This window comes from Passer montanus, unplaced genomic scaffold, assembly GCF_014805655.1.
Source record: "Passer montanus isolate IOZ18808 unplaced genomic scaffold, ASM1480565v1 scaffold31, whole genome shotgun sequence".
NCBI lineage: Eukaryota > Metazoa > Chordata > Aves > Passeriformes > Passeridae > Passer > Passer montanus.
The window spans coordinates 10,964,066-10,990,381 of record NW_024367819.1 but is presented as its reverse complement, the minus strand read 5'-3'; the positions used below and the strand labels follow the sequence as shown (position 1 = coordinate 10,990,381).

Sequence of the window (26,316 nt, the reverse complement as noted above, 5' to 3'; positions counted from 1 at the left end):
GGAAGGCAACTGAAGAGCAAGAAAAATTGCTTAAATGAAAATTATGTAGAATTGTAATATTTAATGCTCCAGCAGAGACCTTAATCATGATACAATGCACTACTGTATAATAAAACTTGTTCTGCTGTAATTCACATTCAAGCAAGAAAATAACAGAAGAGGCAAGAGAGATTTTCATTCTCATAATTTTAAACATAAGAAAGTTCTAAATTCTTTTTTTCAAGGTCATGAGGAAACTCTATGGCAAAGCAAAGGTTTCTATGAATATGTTTAGTGGTGTTCACAGCATGTGAAAACTAAGCCGGATCCATGGCTGTTATACACCAGGTGAGCTCCATGGGCTTGGAAGTATGAGCTTGGATGACTTGTACTGGCAGGGCCTTGCTGACAGGGCAGACCAGCGCTACTTTGCTGTCAAGTAGTTAACTATATGATCAACAATGAGGAGTGAGAATTTAAGCATTTTCTTTCAAAGGCAAGACTAATGTTTCAGCATAGCCAACACCTTTGCAAATAGAAACTAAGCAAAACTGTGTCCAGTCTGAGGGAGATAAACCTACTAGGTGCAGCGATGCCTAACTAGTACAGGGAGAGTGGCACAGACACACAGCCTGGCACAGCAGGAAATGTCTCACGCAGAGACTTTTTTGTATTAGAAAAAAAGTTCTCTTGGGGTGAAACAATTGTTCTCTTGGGGAGAACATCTGGATGAACCTTTGAAATGGATCAAGGTAAGACACACGGTGGCCAAGTCCATGATTAAAAGCATTTCTGGAACATCTTCTGAAACTGACTCAAACATGAGTCTGCACCAGACCCAGCTTGCAAGCTCTTCAGAGACCCATGTGTACCACAAATGTCCTCCTGTCCTTCCCAGTGACCAGCACTCCCAAAAGGGAAGAGCCAGAGTGGGACTCCTAGTAGACAAAGAGCCAGAGGAAGCTGAACTAAAGCAGGGAAACATGCAGGGGCCCCAGAGAGTTCCTCCAGGGCAAAGGGGTGGTTGATGACACAAAGACTGCACAATAGATCAGCTTCTGAACACTATCATCTTTCTGCACAGCCCAGGACAAGCACCGAGCCTTCCAAACCATCCTAGTGCTGGGGAAGAATTTGGACAACTTGGAACACCCACAGAAACAAGCACAGCTTGCAGGCTGACTGACCTCAGTAGCTGCAGACAAGATTTTCAGATAATTCATCTACTGCTAACAATTCTCATCTGAGATTTTTGTCTCACTAGTACATATGTTTCAGAATAGCAAACCTCCAAGGCCCTGGTTTTATTATTAGAATAATTTTCTGCAGATCCCCCAAACATGTACCATTTGATTTTTTAAAGAAACTTCCCCACAAATTACTCCCCTCCCCCCATCAGAGCTTTACACTGCTTACAGAAATTACACTAATTCCACAAAAACAGACAAGATTTTAGTGGAAAAGCAGTCATCATTCAGAACTCATCACTGGACATGCTGGACTAGCATTTGTCTCTCAGCTCCTGCTCCCTCGATAGCTGATGCAAAAAGCCACAGATGCCAAATCATTTTAGCAGCTGACTATAAACAAAAAAAGAAGGCTTTTGAAAATATGTTTATTTGAAGGATTAAAAGAGAAAAATTATTTTAAGGTTTAGAAGACAAATAGTAGGAAGTCTGAAACAGTGAAACATACCTTAAGCTGCATAAATTCAGGTACGGGCCAGGGACTTTTACAACTTGTGGGAAATTTTACCCAGCTAGAGGTGTAATTAAACACAGCTGGAGAGCACACTTAAAAAGTGCCCAAAGGACTGCTATTGGATGTATGAATTTTGTCCATCTTGCTCACAACATGGAACTTGTCCAAGCACTTTAAGGAAAACACAATCAGGGATCACTCTGCTCCTCAGGCCCAGCTGGCAATCTTTGGTCTCCACAATGTGCCAGCTTGTAACTCCTCGAATTGCTGCTCTGTGCTGATCATGCTCTCACAACAACAGACAAAATGAAGTTCCTTGCAATGGAAAAAAATTGTACTGAGAGCCAATGTCCTTCAGCCTCATGCTCTTCTACTGATAGCTAGGGACTTGCTAGAAAAGAAAGATTTTGTGCCATAAAGTAAAAAAGAAAAAAAGCTGCTTGACATGTGTCACACATTATTGCATGGCTATATTCTCAACAAAGTTTTCAAACATGTGGGACACTACATAGTCACACTACAGAAGACCCAAGTTTCAGCTTGTCACAGGACATAAGTTCACGGAAGATTCTTAAGTACGTTGCACAGATTGGTATCAAAGTGCAATTTCAGCTTCTGACAATACTTTGAATTAAGGTGAGATACTATTGAATAAGAATGCTGAGTTCACTTTGGGAATTTACACAGATATACCACAGATTTTTGGCTGTCAAAGAACTTGTTGAAGACTGCTGTGGGATATGAACAATCCCAGAGCACAGATGCATGTTGGCCCTATATCTAATACCTCGTCAGATATTGATTTTCATTGCTATTATTACTTCTTTTATTATTTTACTTTATTTCAGTTATTAAACTCTTGTAATCTTTTTACTTTTTTTCTGATTCTCCTCCGCATCCCACTGGCGGCAGGGAGGGAAGGAAGTCAGTGAGCAGCTGCATGGCACTTACTACCAGCTGGGGTTAAACCACAACAGAAGCAAACAGCTGCAGCTTACAGTAATAGAGGTCAAAAACTATCATCTCATCAACATTTGATGGCTCATGAACCTGTGGGTCAAAGAAAGTTAGCTCAACTTATCTAACAACACAAAGGAGCTGCAAAACAAATTTCTCCACATCTTTGATGAGTTCTTCCAGCCAACCAAAGACAGATAATGCTCCTCAAAAGCTCTCTATACCACAAATTACTTTTCTTGTGATTCATCCTACACCTAGCAAACCCAGTTCAGTTCCCATATTAGCACACACAGTGCTTGGGCTCTTTGGTGATCTAACATATCCAGAACACTAGTAATTTGGAACATGCAACACAAATTAACCATAAATTAATCATGTTGTTAACACAAGGGCTCAAAATCTTCACAGCACTAACAGATCAAAATGCCTTTTTGGTGTGATAATAAGTGCACTTGAAGGCAAAGAAAACTGTAAAATCTACACTGCTGGACAAATATTTATTGAAGAATATACACCTTTCTGCATTTTTGAGAAGTTCCTCTTAATGAACAGCACTTCCACTGTTCTCTTGAAGAAACCAGCAATTCACGTGCCACCTCCACATCCCCGAGAGCACAATGACTGTTACCAATTAACACTGCTGCAAACTCCCCTGCCAAAAGAAAACCTGTTTCACTATCTACTGGACCAGCAGATAGGAGAACAAACTAGCAGCTGGAGACAACTCCTGCAAGGCAAAAACCTCCTGACAGGACCAGCAAAGTATATGGATGGAGCCCTGGGCTTTTGATATTCATTTCCATCCTTTCTCACCAAATCAGTCAAAGTAATAATTTACTTCCCCTGTGGTATTCCAATGTTATCAACAGACACTTATATTAAACTTTTTCCTTTTTCTTATAATTAATTTAAGCAAGCTTGTCTCTAGCAAGCATGTATATATATGCTCTCTCTATGCATATACATAAACATAGTTGTAAGTCATCAATAACAATGTATTTATTACTCCTAGAGTCATAGACTGAGAGGTCATCATCAGGGCCAAATCAGGATCTACAAACAGGTGCAATTCAAAAGAAAATCCCAAAATTTATCACCCCAGGCTGTAACAGGCTGAAATTTCTCAGTGCAGTTCAATGACAAAAACAGACTGGGGGAGACACCTGCTCTATTTGAGGCATGGACTGAATTATATTTTCCATGTATTGTGGCAGCCTTTCAGTGGCATTTTCTATTCAGGTGAGCTAAGAGAGATACCAATTAAAGCAATTACAGAATATGTACCAAGGGACATTTACTAATGGGACTAAGCTGTGATCCTACCATTAACTTATTGTAAGTAGATGATTTTATACACAACTTACACTCTCTCCTGGTCAATGAGATGCTGTAATTACACCTAAACCCACTACCCCTGCAGGAGTAGGGTTTTCAAAATAAAGAATATGTCTGTGCACACATATATCTGTGTATACACACACACACAACTAAGTTTATTTTCCTATATATGTGTGTATCATATAGTACATTATTGTAGAATGTATTCTACACACAGTTATTATATACTACACCACCTGTATGCACTGCATAAAGTGTAAGATGAAAGACAGTATTCTATTTAGTATTATAAATCAGAGAAAAAAACCTGCATGTATTTGGTTAAGATATTAAAATATAGCACCAAACACAAGCCTGCCAGTGACAATATTTTCTTCTTTTGTAAGATCTGGACTTCCTGTACCATGCTGCTTTAGAGACAACTGAATTTTTTTTCAAACACTAAAGCAGCATACAAGTTGCAGGGATACTGCAACTCTAGCTGTCTGCTAACCAGCTCCAGAAGAGGAACACCAGACTCTGTGGGAAGTGTGTTGAGGCCACTGGCTCAGCATGATTCATTTAAAGCTGTTACTGAAGAGAGCTCAGCTCTGCCAATGTTCACCTGCCCACTGTGCAAGATGAACACCTGATGCTGGGAGCAAACAGCTTTGGTTCATCTGGCATGAAAACTCGGAGCAAAGGAAAGCACAAAAAGACTGATAAAGTCTTTGTTCTGCAAGATGAAATTTGAAACCACAGGCTTAATTGTGAATCATTGTTTCTTTTTTAAAACCAAGACTATGCTATCCAAAAAATGCGAAAACAGAGCTCAGCCTCCCTTACGAAATAAAATAAATTAGTGCATAAGCACAGATTTCTTTTTCCACACAGCTAGCACACTCCTCTCTCATACACATTCTGATAGGTGCCTCTGTTTTGACAATGCTGTGCTGGAACAAAAAACAACTGCACACAAGAAACAGGAGGAAAATTCAGTTGAACTCTTTAAGTCTTTAGCCACTTCTCTCAAACCTCTGCCTAAAGGAGAAACTGCAACTGTTTTGAGGAGCTGGATCAAGAGAATAACTTAAAGGTCTGATCAAGGCTCAGAACTTGGGCTGTTGTGCCAGGAAGCCAAGGGCAGTAGTGGAGTCTGATCCGAACAATGCATACAGCTGGATTCTCCACAAAGCTCAAAACCAGGGAAAAACTACTTCAGAGTATTTTTACTATTAGGCAGTTATTATTGCCTAATAGTAAAAATTGCCTATCAATATTTTTACTATTATGGGCAATTATTATGGAGGTGATATCTGTAGTATCACCTGTCCAGAATCACTGTCATCCCCAAAAGATAACTAGAAGAGCCTGTGTCCATCATCCACTAAGTATATTATACCCATTTTAATGCTCTCCTCCACTTTTAAGGAAGTATTTAAAAACTCTAATAATAAAGTTAAGGAAAACAAAGAATCGTGCAAGTGTGACAGCTACTGTATAGGAAAACAACAGTTTGTGGATCCTCACCTCTGAAAGACTCAAACTATTCACTGCTGTTGAAAACACCTCAACCACGACCTCCATGTGGGGTTTGAACATAATAATGCCATTCCAAGAGAACAGCAAATAAAGAAAAAATTACTCACAGGCTTCTAATTTTGATTTATGTTTTGTCATGTAGCAGGAATAGGGTATGATTTAAGGGTGCCTGGCCAATGGAATTTCATATGGTGTGCCTATTTCTTACAATAGCTTTTACCAAGTCGTAAAACTGAAATTATTTTAAACCCTTAAAATATCGACATGATGTATTTACAAGCAAGTCTTAAAAATAATTGGATCATTATCATTAAAAGCTCCTTAACTGTCTGCAGCTTGAAAGTACTTGCAATGGTGGAGATATGATGTATAAAATGAGCATGTTTTTAATCTTGTTTTTAATCTCATTTTTAATGCTATGTGATCTAAACAACCAAGACATCAAAGACTAGCATTTTCTAACAGCTTTTTTTTTTTTTAGTTAAATGACATCCAGTTTTCCTGTGCACTTTCTTCCTTGTCTCATGCTTTTCAATTTTCCCATTTATTTGAAATTGCATTAAACCTACAGCAAAGAAGAGATGTGCAATCCTAAATGCCTGGGTACATGATTCTCACAGTGGCAACGCCCAGCTGAGAGCAGCCAGCACCACCCCTCTAAGAGGTCACTTTATTTCCTTTTCAAATAAACATCAGCTTCACAGCACAGGCAAATGAGTCAACATATCCTGTAATTATCAGTAATCCAAAGATGACTTGAAGAGATAATGAATGACAACTCTGATGCTCCAACTCTCTACTGCTGCTTTTGTCCTGATTTCCACTGCTTAACAGAGCTGTCCCTGACCTTGTGAGGGCACACCTGACTACGACACTGCCACAGACTAATGTATATCCCTTAAACCACAAGGTGGTTTAGAGATGATTTGCTTCTACCCTGCTCTGTGTGAAAGCAGCTTCCTGGTGCCACAGAGGCTCCTTGGCGAGCACTGCTGGCTGGCTCAGCTTCCCAAGGCACTGCAGCACTCATTCCTTCAGCTCCAGCCATAGGTGCAAACTCCCTGTGCAGTCACATCAGATAATCTCTTGATTTCTCCACTGCCAGTTATTTGATGCTACATGAGCTCCTGAGACTAAGGTTTAACTGTGTTTTGCTTGCTGGGACACCTGGAAGCCAGAAGAGGAGGTAGCAGCAATCCACATGTGAAAAGCTGAGGGGGAAGGGGTTCCTGCCCCTTTGTGGGTGAGCAGGAACTTGAAAAGTGCAGAAAACTGCTGGCCAAAGATAGGAAAAACAGAGAGGCCTAAATATCCTGGAGAAGACTAAGCAGCACTGCAGTTAACATGAAACCTTGATCGAAGGAAGAGTGGAGAGATCTCTCCTCAAAGCTTTCCAAGCCGACAGCTTGGGAGACACAGGAATGCTGTGGACACTCTTCTATGGTTGGACATAGTCCAAGTCATGTGTTGATATAGACATCAACAGCTCAGTAGAGAGTTAAACTCACAGGCTGCAGAGGGGAAAAGAGATCTGAATAGTTCAACGCCTTGAACACGTTTAGCACTGAGAAGTACTGGGTTACAGAGCATCTTCACACACCAGGATGATGTGTGCACAAACACACCCTCTCCTTTCTCCCATTCTCCTCATGCTTTCAGAATTAATTTATTTAAGATGTGAGCTATTCAGAGGAAGGACCATCTGCTTTCTCACATCACAGCTACTCTTCCATTATCAAAAAACGCAAAATAACCAAACTCAGTCTTTACTGTAAAGCACATATAATATAGATATGTGGGTCACTTCATGGTGGGTTTTTTTCTGTGATGGTTTTTTTTCTGTGGTGTTTATTACACGTAGCAACAAAAGACCTAGATCAGGATCCTGCTGAAGTGCTTTTGTCTTGTTATTTTCTTCTTTGGTTTTTCTGTTTTGTTTATTTGTTTGTTTCCTTTTTCTCCGGAAGTAAGGTTAGAGCACAGTGTATCCTAATTTCAGTCTGTTAGGACTGCATGACCACAACTGTGCAAATCAGCCAAATCAGACTGGGTAACCCATGCTGTATCTAAATGTCTGTATCCAGGACAAGGCACTCCTTCCTTGCAGTTTTGCTAAATATAATCTGTAAAATTGTTGCAATGGCAATTTGAATTCTCCTGTTCTGCACAACTGCAAGCAGCAGCTCATAGGAAACATTTATAAGAGTGCACACAAATCAACACTGGCACTATCTATTCTGAGAAAACACTATAAATAGGCAATGACCCAAATGTAACCTGGCTATGGCCCAAACTAGTCAGTTTGAAAGTTGGCAATTACAATTATACCAACCCAAGAAAACTACCTGAGAAACACTACACCTTCATTCAGATGTAAGTCCTTATCCAAGATTGACCCTCATACTTTCTTTTCCCAAAGAAACCAGGCAACATGGCAGTATTGATTGCACTAAGAAACACCTGAGTACACATATTCTAAATAAATGGTTTGAACATGGAAGTGGAAAGTTCCCCATTTCCTCGGACATGTACACCTTCTTTGTGGTTTAATAAAAGCAATTAAAGAAACTAAAGTCAGGGTTAAACAAACAAGCTTACTAAACTGGAACAATCATGTTTACAAGTAATAATTATTTTTAAAGGAGTCCTGAAGGTTTCTTTCCTTCACTGGCCAAGCTTAAGATCAATGATTGACACCTTAAAATATTTTTCAATATTTTCAAACTTTACGTTGGCACAGGATTATCAGTATAATGTACTGAATTGTTCTGGTCACAAGTAATAAGAACTATTGGATTTTTTTTCCCTCCATACTTGATACACATCCTTCAGTGCTATCCAAATGCCCTGTTTTGTGGCTATAAAAGACATACTAGGGTGAGAGAACCACCCTGTATAAGAAAGGCAATTGATAGTTTAAGTAATGATAGTGTGGGGAATATGACATTAAGAACTTTATTAATGAAAATAAGAACACACTCCTTATAAGAAACATGCATTTAGACTGTATACTGGTTAAAGCAGGGATTTACTTTTTGTTCTCCGTACACATGCCCATGGATTTAGAAACTGTAGTGCTATTGCCAACACAAGCCAATTGCAAATGTAGTGAAAGTCTCCCCAAGACTAGAAGCCTCTCGAAGCAAGAGACATTTCTGAAAATGTGTCATGAGGAAGGAGGCATTGAGATGCTCAAAGACATTGCTTGACCTGGTCAAGAAATCTGTGCTAGAAATCCTGAGTTTTGCAAGTAAACATAAAACCATCCAAAATCAGCTGAGAGGGAGTAATTTTATCCAAGCAATGGATAAAATTTATCCATCACCATTGCTAAAAACATCACATGAGCTACAGGTGCCACTAGACATCAGAAATGCTCATCTCAGGACTTCCTGTTTGAAATGCATGGCAAGTCCTTAAAATGAAAAAGGAAGAAAAAGCAAATAATTCCCCAAACCTGAAATACTTTTTTCCAGCCAATGCCAGCTTTGATGACTACAAGGAGAACTGAGCATCATGGGCTTCCCTCAGACAACATAGCATATAATGGACTCATACTGGATGAGATGCCCTTGGGTCCTCATTCTGAGTTTTTCATGCTCAGGATGCTTACCCTAGACACTGAAAATCTGGGAATCACTAAAGTACCTAACATAATTTGCATATGATATTGATCTTAGAACAAAGGGAAACTTTCTCCTCTTTGCTACACTCTCTTAAAAAAAGCCCTAACAATTTCCTTGTGATTTTTGTACTTGCAAAAGTTGAAATGGTGTCTTACAACCTGCAGCATGGAAAACTTTTGCCAACAAGGAAAAGCATCATGTCTATTCACTCAGAAAAAAACAGCTCAGAAGTGAAATCATTCAATCTTTCCTTAAGTTCCTCTGCTGTTCACAATTAGTTTTAAGGTCATGACAAATCTATTATGACCAAAGGCAATAACTAATTTAAAAAATCAAATCACCAACAGAAAAACCCAATCAATTTTCTTGAATACCCCACTGCCTCTACTGACTGCAGATCTCTACCACCACATTCCTTTTAAAAATAAACATTTACCTGTGCAAAAGTCCTGCTATGTTTCATACATTAAAAAAAAAAAAAATCATAAAAAAATCCTCTGCCAAGGCAACAGAGCAGTGGTTTGATGAAAGCCATACTGTCAGACTTACAAAATCTCAATAATCTCATCAGTATAATGGCTGCTTAGCTCCTATGATGCTGGGACAAAATATTTAAATTGGTGATGGATGACTTTGTTGAAGATGATTAAAACAATGTAATAAATCTAGGGCTGGTGCAGGACAGATTCAGGAAGACAGAGATACATGCACCACACAGTTTGTGCCCATCTGCCTTGCAGGGTTATGGCCAGCCAAGAAGATGCAGGCTGGGCTTGTGTAGAATATATGGCCACCACAGCTCTGCTTTCCATGCCTCCCATGCCCTAATTCTTCACTGAACAAACATTTTGACTTGACCCTATGGCTGGGTATGTTCTTCTCCTCCAAACACAGATAACAAGACAAGTCAGACTACCATAAAAGCACTTCTTGCCTACCTCACTATGGGGATACAATCTTTTTCTTAAGTATGTGTCTCTAATTCATCCTCTCCCATCTTCTCTGACTCCTCTCTTTCTTCCTCTTCATCCTTCTCTCTAGTGTTTTTGCTCATTCCCATACCTTCTGTCTCCTTTCCTTAAATCACTTAAGTGATATTTGAACTGAGATGTTGCAGAATTAAATACCAGTTTAGATGACCAAGAAATATCAATACCAGACAGGTGCACCAGAGCAAATTTATCAGGAAATGAAAAAATACCACTTTGTTCCATATCCCAAACTTTTTCTGAGCTATATTCCAAAAAAATAAACAAGATCATTTTGTTAAAATATTTCACATTTCAATGATGATATCAGACAAAGTGCCCACATTTTCACTGCAACACCAGAAGAGAGGTGTTTTCTCTCTTTACAAGTCTGCATGTGTACAATGACATAACAAGGGCTAGCATACTCTTGTTTGAAATTGTTCTAGGCAGAGGTGGGGAAAAGAAAAAAAAAATGCAAGCTTTCCCTTCGTTATTTCATATTTTCAAATCTCCTCATATCAGCATGTTCTCCTCATATCAGCGTGGGTTTTTTATCCTTTTTTCACTCCTGTGCACATAATCTTTATCACAGTTTGGCACAGCTTTGCCCTGTGCCTCTGCAAATAGGTATAGCTCATCCCAGTGGGAAAATGGCCAGTGACAGAATTGAAGCTTCAAACCTCATAGCTACAGACCTATCTCAAGCCCACCAGCAGCCTTAAACCTGACAGAGAAAATACACAGACTGCACACCAGTTTCTGGTTAAACAAAAAAATTGGATTTTTATCAGTTTCACTGCCACCTTCTACATAGCACTGTTTTGTCAAGAGCCAATAATGAAAGAGATTAGCAGCAGATGAAGAAAATACAGTTTTGACTGAACTCATAGATTTATCTAAAATATTTTCTAGCCAGAATTATATTACATTCTTTTCAGAGCTGAAATAGGATTACAAAGCATGGAAATGAATGCCTTAAAATATATATCTATATTATTGCCTATGACTGAGAAGCTTAATTAATGAAGATGTCTCTGAAGATTTCAGGTTTGTGCATAGTCTTGGTGAAAGTTTAACTATAGTGACAATACATGTCAGCAATCTATATTCCTTTCAGCATTTTGAATGGATGCCCCAGGAAAGAACAGAGGGATTTAGTAGTTCATAGGCTAAGACATAACCCAAGAGTTAACATGCAATTTCCTTTTCCATCCATGTCTCTTGTGCACATGACCAATGGCATGGTACTTGGCCCACCAACATTCTTCTCCAACACTAGTTCTGTGTGTTACAGAGGCACTGTGTGGCTGAACTGCACTGGAGATGGTAGGGATGACTACATACTGTGCTTGTGGAGGTCTGTACAAACACTTAAAATAGACAATGCTAGCTGGAAGATGATGCAGCTGGAAGACCTGGAGGTCTTTCTGAAATGCCCACCTAATCACTCAATGGTGCAAGAAGAACAGAAGAAACTTCTGAAAAACTGAAGAGAAATTCTCCACACAGCTTTTAACTGAGACCAATAAAAGAATGTGTTAAAAAAGATAAATTATGGTATGAAAATGCAAATCCCAATAGCAGAGCAGTAGAGCAAACTCTCCCCATAAAACTGGAGAGGCAAACTCTTTTCCAGAGTAACATATAAGGCTACTCCAGGCAAGGCAGCTCCCAGCAGACACCTTCCCATGCATCCAAGGAGTCAGAGCTGACTAAATAACGTGGTAACCACATCATTTCTTTGTGCACACAAACTGCAGGAAACTTGTGTGCCTCAAGCATACTCACCAGATGGGATAATAAGGCTCAGACAGATCACTGACCTTCCTAATAAAAATAACCCAGAAATAGAGGTTGACTGAAGAAATCTGTGTCATGTTACCAAACTCCTAAACAGTCCATGGAAAGACATCTATACTGACTCACCCAGTAGCTTGGTGTTCCTACAGGTGCATCTTGTGAGGGCACAAATCACTTGGTTTGGGGCATTCTTAAGTATTCCTTGAATTTTCTTCACAGAAAACAGGCACTGAGATTACACTGCTGGGAACTACTCAGTTGTCTTTCCATGAAAATTATGAAAGCACATATATATGCATTTATGCTAAGCTATTCTCTCTATAATTATCACTGAAGCTGGTTTCTTACACTTAAACAATTTCAGAGAACTCAAGTCTTTCAAACATCACAAAATGAAAATGCCATTTAACCTTCCATAAATGGAAGGCTGGCACCCATTTAAATAACTTCATTTTATCTGGAATTAGAAATGTAAATATTATCAAGTAATCTGATGCTTGTAAATAAATTCATTATTTTAGAATTTCAAAGGCCATATGAGACATCCATCCTCTCCCCAATTCTGTTTTTCCTTTCTTGATGTGTACCACAATGTTTAAACCCATGCTGGTGAATAACCATGTTCACACAAGGCTACTCTGCTATTTCCCAGGCATTGTCACGTCATGTAATTCTCTTCCATGTCCTAAACCAGAAAGGATTAGACACAGTGCCAATTATTGCTAAGCACAATCTGCTATGAACAAAGCACACACCACAATCCCAAAGACAAGCAATTTTGCAAGTTCACAGGCAGAAGATAACTGCAACTTCTCAAGAGGCTCATCACTCCCATGGAGATTAGGCCTGGCTCAGTGAGCTGCAGCAACTGGCAGCATCTTTTCTTGTACACCCATGGCCTGACATTCCTAGTCAGCCAAAAATTTAATGTATCCAGAAGCTTTCTATGAACACAGCCTACCAACATGTCCCCAGCACAGACAGGCAGCTCCACTTGGCCATGCACTGGGTGCCCTGGCACAGACGGATCCATCTTGTATTTGAGACAGCTCTATGTAATTTCCACAAAGAAAAACTAGGCATCAAGGGCTAATCCTCATTTTATTAAAACACATATATTCCAAAAATCAAACTAACTAAATATTATAATTCAACTTAGAGCAATACTTGCCTTTTACAAACAGGACTTCTTTAGCTGGAGTATGCAGAGGAGAGTGAAGGGACCTACACTAAATGTTAGAGGCAGGGCTTTGGTGAGAAAGTTCTAGGTCTGTGATTCCACACAAGATGTACTCATACACATGGACACCACTTTCTATATATCCAGCTGCTGTCTTGCAAAAAACAGTGAATCACAACAGAATCGTAACAGTATCTGTACATTTAACTTCTGATCCCAACCCCTGACTGAAAATTATGTTAACAGCTATTCAGTTCAAACTCTGCTAAAAAACTAGCCAACACATTTGAAAAGGAAAACAGATATTTAATTATAAAGTAGGCAAGTAAGCGGGGAGGGGGAAAGAGAAGATAATGAGTCAAATAATCTTACCGCGAAAGCAGCAGTCATTCCATCAAAACAAGAGATAACGAGAATGTATGAAATGACTCAACCCAGCTACTTAAGCTCCCTATTTTATTCACTTTATGCAAGTCCCACCTGTGTCACAACCACCCACACCTCAAATCTACAGACAATTCACTACGTGGTAAGAAGAGATTTGATCGTAAAATTAATGCTGACCTCTAGTGACAACTGATGGGAATTTACCTTTTTATGGGCCTGCCCATTTGGGAATACATCTCTGGGCTTCTTTGTGATTACAGAGCTTGCTTCAACTCACAGCTACCCCTTGGCTTCCCCTGCAAGGAATGTGCAGTCAAGGAGAAACCCTGAACTCATATTTGTTACAGTCACAGGTGAATTCACCACAGTCAGCAGAAATGTTATGATTAAATCCAAACCTCTGATTTCACTTATTAAAAAGAGGAAACGGCAAGAAAATACAAACACTAGATTTTGAGCCTCGCAACTGTAACAAACGCATTACAGAATCAGCTACGTACAACTAATGACAGACGAGTGCTCATATCTTCAGGCAACAACCAAAATGTCATCTTTCATCTCCGGGACCATCATAACAAGGCAACCTCTTGTCCTCTAGAGCTCTACAGCAAAAGCAGCCCTGCAGCTTAAGCAATACTCCTGCAGCTTTCTCTGCAAAACAAGGGTGTGATGGGCCCTTGGGGGCAGGCATTTCCCCTGCATACCACTGCAACATGGTCCAGATGTAAGGATACTCAGGTTACAGTAAGTCACCAACCAGCTCCTCTCCAGGGAGAAAATTACAGCAGCTGCTCCAGAATGCAGCCTTGAATGCTTCCAGTGATGGAGCATCAACAACATCAGCACCATAAAAAATTATTTTTTATATCAAGTCTAAATCTATCTTCTTATAATTTAAAACCATTACCCCTAGTCCTATCACAAGAGACCCAAACAAAAAGTTTGCCCCAGTGTCTGGGAGGCAAAGCAAAAGGGTGATGCCTGTGGACCACTGCAGGCAACTCTTCTGAGAAGGTTTCCAAAGTAGGAAATATTTTCATCAAGTATGGTGATTGATGACTCTTGCACCATGTGTTTGTGTGTGTGTGTATATATATATCTTTGTACACACACACACATTGAAGGAACGTTCATAGCCAGGAGGCTGGAAATCTGCCAGCTGGACCTCAGAAGGTGAGAACCACCTTTGGAGGTGATCCTAGCTTAGGGTAAATTTCAGTGGGTTTTGCGCCATCTGAATCTCTAATGTTCCCTTTTGCATCGTCCAGATGTTGTAACCCATGTATATAATTTAAAAGGCCATGACTGGCATCAGGGGGCATTTCACATTCTGTCAACTGTCCACCCCAAATATTTGTCCCTGGCAGAGTCCTCACAACCAGAGTCGAGAAAACTTCTGCCTTCCCAAAAGCTTGCTTAAAGGACAGTAAAAGTTTCCAGACTGCTCCTGCACTTAGCTGATAACACAGAGATTTTTATGGAAGTAGCTTCTGGTGCACAGCCATGGCCAGGTGACAGCACAGACAGCAGCACAGCCAGGGAGAGAGCCCCAGGGCCCTGAGGAAGCGTGCACCACAAGAGAGAGTGGAGCCAAAGACTAATCAGTCATACCTAGGCACAAACCCCTGTATATCAAGATAATTGACTTGACTCTTCAGTTGCTTTGACTGGAAAGAATCAGCTGTCACAACAAACTTAACTTCAGAAGACTGGAGATTAAACACTCAGTTGATGTGAAATTAAAAAGTCCACTCATACTGACAAATACATCACCTTCTCGTAATGAAGACTGCACAATGGTTAAAACATCTTTGCTGAAGAAGCTGCAGGCAAGAAAATCCAAGGAAGTGTTTATTTTTCAGCACCACAGGCATATAAACTGTACACTTGACATACACCTGCTTGCCAGCAAGCCAGGCAGCCTTTGGCAGCAAACCTGGATCTTCCTTTCCCCAATACTTGGACTTGATGATTCTTCCAATGTCTTAGCAGCTTATCTAATCACACCAAGACACAACAGTCATGTGGGAAAGAAAGCATACCGTATTTAAACACAGTGAAATCAAATTCCAACGTGCAGATTTAAAGTCTAGGCTACAAAGTAGGTAAATGAAGCTTCCTCATGTATGCCAGCTGCATGTAGGAGTGCTCAAAGATGTACATATATAATTGGACTTAATTATCTAAGAGGGTTGGAAGGAAAGAGTGGAGGGGAGAGAGAAAGAGGGGGCAGGGGCTTAATAATGGATACAGAATTACCTCCAAGTTGTCATAATCATCACCTAGCTTAGACATTAGCACAAAGTGTACTTAATCATTTGCTCATGTTAGTGGCTGTCAAAGCTCCATCTAATCCATTCATTAACAAAATATCAGGTTAGCAAGCTGCAGTGGCCTGAAGATAATTAGTTTTCATTGTGGGGTGGTACATTATGGATTACATTGATATAATAACTCCATAAACTGCTATAATTTATTTGCTTCTTTTTTTTCCCCCATTAGTTCTTCAGCAGATAGTATTAAACACACAAAAACTATAAATAGAGAGTCCTTTGACCAATCTCAGAAGTCTTAGACAGCCTGGATAGCTATTACACAAGCAGTTCATGGGTGACTTGCCTTTAGGTCATTTAAAGAAAGGTTGATAGAATAAGTGGGAGCAGGCCATGCCAAAAAGGCATCCTCATCAGATCCCATCTCCATCATCTACAAGTACTGAGTAAGGTACTATTGTGGCCCAGCACACAACACAAGGATGGTGCAATGGTTGTGCAGGAAAAGGACTGCTGCTGTTTTAATATCTCTTCATTAGGGCTGTGTTCTTGCCTTCACAAGAAAGTACCCATCCAAGATGGGTTTGGCTGGGCTAAAGTCAAGATAGCCCAACTCTTTTTCTGCAAAGTAATTAAAAAAAAAGGCAGTTCAAAAAGGAAATTGTAAGATGTGGACTGTAGAAAACAAGTTATATTTCTGTTCATGTGAAAATGAGCAGGTTTCTGGGAGGCTCTACATCATGCCACCCCAGCCAGTTTTATGGTAGCTAGGTTAAGGTATTTTATTTCTTCTATCAAAGACATGATATTAATTCCAATCCTAGGAAACTGCATTTCAGCACTACCTTCTGCAGTGAGTTCATGGGTTAATTACATGGTGCTTTAAAGACCTCATGTACAATGTCTTGTTATTTTCTTGCCTCTCCCTTGACTTGTTAGCATAGAGAAGATTTTCACTGGTACTGTCCCTCTCCCCTGGAATCACACTTTATCACATGATTTTTAATTCATGTGCTATCAATACTAGAGGACTCATCTGTTCTCACAGGGGAATAATATTCAGGGGAATTTCTTGCTGCTCGTCTCTGTACTTCTGCAACCTCTCCTTGCTGAGTGCTCAGGAAACATGGAAGATTATACAAAGCAGGTGGGAGGAACCAGTCTTCAAATAATAGCATACTTCTAATACATGCAAGCCTGACAGATGTTTACATACAATATTTCACACTGATATGTAAATAAAACACCTTCACAGAAATCTTAAAAAAGGTTATCAAAATACTCAAGCAATTTCTTTTACTCCTTAACATATGGTTTTGCTGAATTTCATTTACCACTGTGCTGCCTTGTTGTTGGGCTTCGTGAGATATTATTAATGGTCACTACTCCTTCCTTTTCTGTCTTTAACAGGACTTGTTATTTGCATATCTCCCCCAAAATTTTCCAGTTTAACCAGTCATTTCCCTTTTGAATTCAAAATGTTCGAGAAGGTATTAGCAGAAAGAAAAGGAATGGGAACCATTTTGGAGCACAAGAAGTTAATTTTTCTGGAAAAAGCAATTAACATCACACTTCAGTGCAACTACCTCTGAGAAAGGAAATAACACTGCAAGTATTTGAAACACAGTAGGCCCAAATGCAATTGTTCGGATAGGGATCTTCTTTATTCAGTGCTATTCACCAATAGTATTTTGAATCCTGTTAGAATGCATTGCTTGTTCTCTTCTTTTTGCCACTGTTCCATCTGATCAACTCCATTTGAAAAAGAAAAACAAAATTAAATAACATGTTGGGTGAGCACACAGTAAAGATATAGTTATCTTTTCCATGGGTAATAAAGAGAGTGTGACTTGCTGCTCACAAGTACCTCAAAGAAAGGTGGTCAGTTACCAGTGTGCAATAGCGAGAAGAAATGATGCAGGAGAAAAAGCACTTATCACCTACAAGACTGTAAGGTAAGTAGAATTTATGCATGCAGTTCTTTAATGGGCCCCTATCCAAGGGCTAGCAGCACAGAAATAACCAAACAGAGCTGAAGACTCAGCAAAAGAACAGGGTATTTAGAAGAAAGTGATGTTTACCAGTAGGAAGTCATTCCTCTAATGAAAATTTCACAAGCACTAGTGTAGGCAGAAAAAAAAAAATTACTGTTTCCCTAAACAAAAATAGCAATCAAAGTTTTTGATTGCCTATCAGCTTTGAAATGCTAATCATTATGGTAACTGTGTTGGTGAAGGTAAGGAATTACTTAAAGGGTGTTATTTTCTTTTTTTAGGTTTGTTTTTTTTTTATTTTTAATCACTGCTTCTCTGCAGCTGTACATGCTCAAGGAAACAAAACTGTATGGATAATTACCCCTATGGAAGCAATCCAACCGTTCACAAAGTAAAAGCTCCTTCCACCTTAAAGCTCAAGGTTTTAAATTAGGAAAGTACTTAAGTCTCTAGCTGACAAAGGTGTTTGACCTGCTGGGCAAAGGTAATCTCCAGGAACTTAACTCAGGACTCTCACAGCACACAACACAGGGGGGGATCCCCAGTGCAGTACTTTGAAACAGTAAGATGCTACTTAGAGCAATGAGAAAAACAAGCACTGCGATTTTACAAATATTAATAAAAAATAAGATAAGCTTTTAGCCTTTTCCCTAAGAACTCATCATTCCCTTTTCTTCAAAACTCTTTTCCAAACACTGGTAGAGATGTCCCAGTCAGCCCCTGGTCAAGCTCATGTCAGGAAAGGAAACAGGTTTTCCTGTTGTTGATCAGATTTTGACTTAATTTACAAATACAGTTCCATCAGGACTAGAAGAAAACTTCTGAGACTTCTGTCATGCCATGGTAGGACATTCAACAAACTCAAAAGAAAGAGGAGTTATGCCGAGTTAAGACAAACCTGGCATCAGCAAGCCTGCACTGCGTGGAAAGGCCATCACAATTGCAAAGCTCAGCCACAGAAAAGCAAAGTGGTAAGGAAATTAACTCTAATGAAATAAGCTAATTCCCTGTTTCCATCAACCAGTAAGTCACTTGGATCAATTAATATCTTTCTTAATGCCTAAATCTCAACTTCCTATGAAAAAATAAGCAGAGAAAATTACACTGCACTTAGAACGATAGGAGACTTTGATTATATCATTAATCATCAGAGGGCAAGTGTTCTTATATGAGAGAGATATACCAACATACCACAGCACTTTAATATAAGCCTCCATTTCCCCTCAAAGCCAAGCAAACTCTTGGATGTCTCATTGAACATAATGAAATAGCAATGAAAAAATGTAAAAGAATATAAAGCAAAATGCACAAGGTGTGTATCTTTCTTCATTGCTCCTTTTGATCACACCACAAAATACTAAACAGCCATGTAGAGCTATTACTGTAGCACTTAGCTAGTAAACAGCTAGCTAGTAGCTAGCAAACAGCTTCTATTTACAAACAGGATTATCTGTAAAGAACACAACTAAGAGCTCACATGGGCAGTACAGAAGCTCAGCTGACACTGGATAATGAATTAACCTATGGTAACTCAATCTGGACTAAGACAGGATTTCAGAACCTAATATCTTACAATTAAATCAAATAGTTTAGTGTGCTATTCATAGGGAATATTACTCCAAGGATGTTGCATACAGCAAGATGCACACAACTGTTTCAGACCTTGGAAGCCTACATGCCCCCCAAATGTTTGCCACAATTTCAACTAGTGACACATACAAAATAATAATAGATGTCCAATAGCAGAATGAGGGAGCAAACTTAGCAGTGAGAATATTTTCTCTAATGAAAAGCATATAAATACTGGATGTAGGAGACAAGGCAACTCCCTTAATGTTTGTTTTCTTTGAACAGCAAAGAACTAACACTGGGGGAAGTGTATGGAACAGGGGGAGCCCCTAATGTCAGCTCTGGGGTCTATTTTTCTGTTTTTACATCTTACCTATCTCTACGTGTGTGAAAATGAAACAGCAATATAAATTCAGAAAATTCTTACATGAAGAACTTAAAAATACAAAACAAACAAGCAAACAAAGCCCCAAAGCAATTGATGACTTTATTTTGGGGAGCATGGGCTAGCTGTTCTGCTAGAAACCAAGCAAATGCCCAAATGTGGCTCTATGTAGCACAGAAAGTGTCAGGAAAGACAAATCAAGCAAGAGCACACTGTTTACTCCAATACTCTGATGGGTACTGGCACAAAGGCACCTTCCTGTCTGAACCCCAACCAGCATCCAGAACTACACAGGATGGCAGATATGTGAAACTGCCATGACAAGCACTGTAACCTACATCAGATATGTGAAAGTTGCTAGAAAAATTTTCTCCTCCCATCCCAGGATTTCAGTTTCTGTTCTTTTTCTATCAGCACAGTAAGCATGTTCTTTTTCCTGCCCCTGAGGCTGACACAAGACACACTTTAAGAAGCCAGGTAGCTGCGACACATGGAAGTTCTGAGCACCATGGGGAACTGGCGGCTTGTTTCCCACACTCACCTGGGACCACCACCACTAAACAACAGTTTGGGGCACATCATCATTGGCTTTTGCTTCAACTTACAGTAAAATGATAATCCCTGCAAGCAGCTGCCACAAAAGTGGACTCATACAGCAGAATTTAACTTTTATATATGACTTAAACCTGCAGTATCAAGTAAGAGGAAAAAAACAGAATGCTTTTCAGGCTCACTGTAACAGCCTGTAAAGAAAAAATATTGCAAAGTGAGTTCTGAAAACTTTATAGGATACACTGCTTTTAGAGTTTAATAGGCTCTTTTACATCCTTCTACTTAAGTATAAAGTACCACATTAAATACCAAGGTTAGTATAATTTCTGATTGTCCTCATGTGTCTGAGCAAAATGATGGGACATTATATACTCAGGGGAGTTACAGCTGCTTCTGGACAGCAGAACTCCCAACTGAGAGCATTCTGGCCTCTGGAAGGAAAAAAAAATGCACACAATATTTATTTGCAATAAATACATACACAGTATATAAACTGATTTATCCTTGTAACTGATCTAGGCTCAGTATAACTAGATACTTTTGCCATATCTTCAGACAGATCCTTTTCATGGGATGATGGGTTTCTACACCTAGGAAAGCATGTATACCCTGAAAGTCAACATAAGTTGTAAACACCCTCGGAGGAAATAACACCTCTAGCACTACTTAGCCAGCCAAATACGAGCGATGCCATCAGTGGATCATATATCCACATATGCACATGGATGTGAGCTGGAAACAACAAGGTCTGGGTGCTTTTGGCATAAGGCTTTGCTCAGCCCACTTTGCAGTGCTGATCCATGTGCATTTAAACAGCTTTGGATCTGAAATATGGCACAAGAATAAGATTCTGTGATTTCTGCACAGGAAGCACACATGGCCTATGCAGCCACCAACCTTCCTGCAGTACAGGGAAAAGGTGAGCAGAGAGATGAAATGAGTTTAAAGGAATGCCTTGAATTAAGACAATACAGACCAAACTTCCTCTCAACTTCATCAACAGCAGAAACCAAGAATAAAAACTACTGCAACTAGTTTACCAACTTCACCTACCAGATTTGGAAGCCACTTTAAACAACCAATGCAGACTAAAAGAAGCAAGACTGTTGTTTTCAGTACATGTCTGCCAAAATATCTGCTACAGTTTTTCAACCTACGTGCATGATTTCTAGGCAGTTTTAATCAGATACAGCTGTTCATGCAACTTAAATACTGTTTTTTTTTTTTTTTCCTGAAACATTCATTCCCCCTAGAATATTAATATTTCATGGTTAGGAGTCCCATATTATAAATCCTTTTGTGAAATACACTCTATTAAAGTGGCAAATCCATGCAGAAGTTTTTCTAAACGACTCATGCACACAGAAACATGGAGCAAATGTTGCCCTGCATGCAAAAGCATTCAAATGCCTCAAGTAAACACATTAGAATGGAACAAATCACATTGGTGCATACTGTGTGGGTGGAACTGGGATTTGTTTGAAATGATTTCTTGTTCATTAGGTTATTACTTTTCAACATACATTCCATAAAAAAAAATTAAATACTGTTTCAATCTAATAAACTAGAATTTACAATCATTTTATGGTACCTATATTTTACATCTAGAAGAGAACACCATCACCACATGATTTGATCTCTCCCTTATAATGTAGACCAAAGAATCCACCCTCAGGCTTTAAAACTTCTGGATCTCATTTGCTATATATAAATTAGCTGCCAAAGCATGACTGAAAAAAGTATTTAAAGTGACAATAGACAAAGGAAGGGAGGACAATCAAAAGCACAGATTACTTAAATTTTACAGCAGTTACATTCCTGATGTTGGCAATAGTCCTGCCTTGACCTCTACTTGGACACCAGCATGATGATACTTCATTGCTGAGATTAAGGCTTTTATGGTCAAGGTCATATCATATTTTATTTAAACACACTGCAGAAGGACATTAAATTTTACAGGTCAGATTCACCATGGTACTTGAGCAAAGCTGGGGCTGCAGGGCAGAGCAAACAGCCAGCTCATGTGAGAGCTGTCAAGGTGCAACTTCCCTTCATGGGCCCAGAATAAATATCCTCATCTTTCTTATGGCAGACAGGTCTCTCAGCCCAACGCAGCCTCTCCCCACCTGGATCTTAGAGGGATGACAGGGGCAACGGTACTGCATCAACCAGCACCATTGTTTAACAGACCTGAGTCCTGAGGTGAGACAAAGTCCTGTTTCACCAACCACAGCAAAAGGAGACAGTAGCTCTGTTAGCTGTTACCAGGGTTTTGCTCTCTTGAGAGCTCCTTCTCTCAGATGAAGGTCCCCACTCACCATTCAGAAGCACTTTTAAGTCACCTTGGGCCTAAACACTGCAATTGTATGGAAAGGTACTAAAACAAGTTTCAGTGAGTCAACCTCAGCACAGGGATACAAAACCATCACCACACAACCTCCCTGGCCACAGCACATTACCTGCACCTCACTAGCAGCAATCATTTCAATCAAGTGATGCATGTATTTCCACTGTAACTATAAACACAAATATCAAATAAGGTCCTGAAATGACCTAAGACACCTGAAAGGACTGCAATCAGTGAAGTCTCCCTATTGCAGAGCCGGTAAGAATAGATATCTCCTGCAAATGTTACAGCCCTGAGAACACACTTGATCTTCCAGGCATCAGTGTTTTTATTTTTGACTGTACAGCTATGAGTCTTTGCCAAAAGTAGAAGCTCAGCTCTCCCTGCTGTAGAGAGAGAAACAACACTGACACACAGATAGATGAATGCTAGGAGGGCAACAGGATCCACTTCATTTTATCTGGGGCAATCTTTCAGCCATATAATGAAATAAAAATCTCTTGGGGACCTTAGATCAAAATGCTTTTTGGTCTAGCAACCACAACTCCCCCTCAGGCTCCACGTGGGTTACGGGTTTAATCTCATCTTCCTGCAAGCACACCGTCAGGAGCAAGGCCACCCTTGACTCCATCTGCTGCTCCATGGCTGCAGGCTTAGGCGAAGCAGAACTCAGCTGTGTATGCCTACTAGGGCTCTAATGCTGGGAATAGAAGTGGAACACACAACCAAGGTAATCTAGTCTAAAGAAAGATAACTCACTAGCAGTATTACCCCTGCCCCCTTTCACAGCCCCAAATGCCTCAGTGACAAGTGCCCAGATTTTTCCCAATGAAAGAGTGACTGTATGTCCATTACCTTTACCCTTAACTCTGCATAAACTGTAGAAATGTCTGTACCTGAATCTAAGGTTATTGATATTGCTGTGAACAGGGATGTCTTCCACAAAAGTAACCACACTGCTAATATTGTATAGCAGGATGGAGGTCTGAACTGGGCTTCTGTTACCTAATGCAACTTTCTGAAGTCAGATTTAACTTTCTGGATTTTTTCTTGTGGCTGGTGCTGATGGTTACCAAAAGCATGAAGCTTAGCATGTAATCCACATGAGAAGGAAGCCTCTCCTCCATCCCCTTCTGTCCTCACCCTGTTTCCTTTCAGGGCCTTTCTATAAGATAAACACAGAACAGCTCCCTCCGTTGCAGTGACTTGTGATACAAAAAGCAGGAAAATTCCCCTAATCCAAATATCTCAGTGAGGTGTTATCACTTGTCTTTTCTAGATACTACTTTTCAGAGCATATGTGCTTTAAAGCACTCCCGCACCCACAAAGGAGAAAATTATACCTTCAGCTATGGAAGTATCCAGGCTTTTTTTTGGAAGTCAGAATGTGATATAGAAGATTATTAAATACTACACATACAACTACTCTTTAATTACATGTGTCTTCCATTCACCACTGCTTACATCCAAAGCAAGTCTGTACCTCCCCATGTGCTCAGTTGTGTAAGCCCAACATGTTTAACCCCTCCTCGTAAGGGCTGCCAGCAAATTTGTGAAAAGAGAGAAGTCAACTGCATACCTGCCTTCCTACCAGAGATAAGGCAGAGGGTCTCACACCTGTCAAGATACCGAATTCATTAATTTCTAATAATCACAAGCTTTCACTAGATCTCCTCCATACTTCTTAAGCATGGAGGTTAAGTGGCAGTTACCTCACTTGGATGCTTTCTATGGCTCCACCTTTCCCACCGTTCGGGTTAAATGGCTGAGCTCCCTGTACATCACCCAAAGCTCTTTTGTGTCACTTACATGATGTCATTGATGTCATCGCTGTAACAATCAACCCTGAAGCACAACACAATGATTGTTACTCCAACTCACATTCAAAGCACATTTGTTCCAGCAGGCTTGAAAATAAGAGGATGAGGCAGGTTAGGTTTTCCTGCTCAGTAGGTTTTTGCTCCAATCTAATTAAAAACATTCAGCAATTCACTGAAGTTCCTAGAGAACTGCACATGCAACCACACTTAAAGCTCTAAAAGCAAACTGTTTTGTTTTTTTTAAATGCACTCCCCAGATGGAGAGTTTTCATGAGAAGTTTATTTGTGATACTATACTGAAACTGCTGAACCAGAAAAGTTGAGCTGCTTCTGAGCTATCTTGGTCTGGTTGTTATTGCTAATGGTTTTCTTCATCTAAAAGCTAACAAGGAAAGCCATTGCTGGTTCTCTGACATGCAGAGAAGTGACAGTACAGCTCACTAGAAACAGGCAGCTGTGGTCACCTTGGTCTGAAACTGGGTCAGAGATGCCAGCTCACAGTTATGTGGGAGAAATACACAAGTATTACACAAGAAATACACAAGTTGGGGATTCAGAGGCTGAGGACAAGATCATCCTCTTCTTGCTGGTAGAACTCAGGTAATACAGCTTTAACAGCTCTGAAAAGGCAGCTTCCTCACACAAAAGGTATGTTTCATGTACAGTTTTTGGTAACTTTTCCTCATTTCTGGGAAAAGTGTCAGGGAATCTATGTGAACAGTTGAGCCAAGCCCTGCACTGCTACACCACCTTAATCCAATAGAGAGCCGTCAGTGGGAGATTGCCACTACTGTGCATTGTGCTGCTGCTTGTGGGAGAATCTGTGCTGACGGAAGGTCAGCCCAGCTCCAAACACTGTTTAGATCACTGGATAAGTTCAGCGAGAAAGACTACAGAGTCTTAACGTATTCTGCTTGTAACTCCATCCCTGATACTGAAAACAAACCTTTTGCCAGCTAAAGGTACTTTGACCTGGGGAGCTGCAGCAGAGCGTGTCATGCACAATGTCGGTGACATTCTTGCCATCAAAGAAGTGCTAAAGGATCCTTCGGACTATGACATCACCAGCTTCCAAATTCAGACTTTCTCAGGAACTGTCCCTAAATGCCTTGAAAAATGCCTGTCCTCATCTCCAGAAACAAGAGTGCCCTTAAGCTGTACAGCCGAGAATAAATTCCTTCAGGCCTGTAACAACCAATTAAGGGATATGAAGCAATTACTTTTATATCCATACAAATGAAACTCCTCCAATGCAATTAACAATCCCTTATCATCTACTGTTGAATTTGTGGAAACCATATGCTGTACACTCTCTCCTCCCCCAACTTTCCCACAATTTTAAGCAGTTTGTTTTAGCTAATGTAATGAAATCTACCTATTCAAGAGAAATAAGAGATGTGTGCACATTATCTGAGTATTTTTAAATGTCCTTTTTAATTTTAAATATAATTTCATTTGAGATTTTGCAGCTTTCATTTCTATTAATAAATTATCATTTCTTCGTTATAAGTGATGAGCTAGTATGTCATGTAATTTCTTTCGTCTAAATAGACGAAGACTTTGATCTAATACAAGCCCTTGCTGGGAGTAGAGAGACTTTCTGTCTAATTTAGTTACAAAAAATATTCAATTAAACTTGGGACTTTAATTCATTTAGTTATGAAAATTAGATGAGCTCAATAAGGTACTTTTGATTTGCCTTATGGAAAAAAAAAAAACCAAACCAAAAAAAGGAGAAGAATATCTGAAAGGGAAACAAATATGAATGGAGAACAAAAGTAGCTTTTCCTGTTCATGTTGAAAGGTGGATAATATGAAGAGTCTGAGTTCCATTTTGTGTGCCTAGATAAAACACAGCCACAATGAGTTCATGCAAATTATATATCCAAGAGATACATCAACAGCAGATATTA

General features: G+C 39.7%; 1 protein-coding gene across 1 annotated transcript in view; it reads right to left on the bottom strand.

The window, feature by feature from the left end:
- The window catches only part of VWC2 (von Willebrand factor C domain containing 2), a 55,179-nt gene that overhangs the window by 19,800 nt on the left and 9,063 nt on the right, over window positions 1-26,316 (bottom strand). The gene's annotated exons all lie outside the window — the stretch shown is intronic.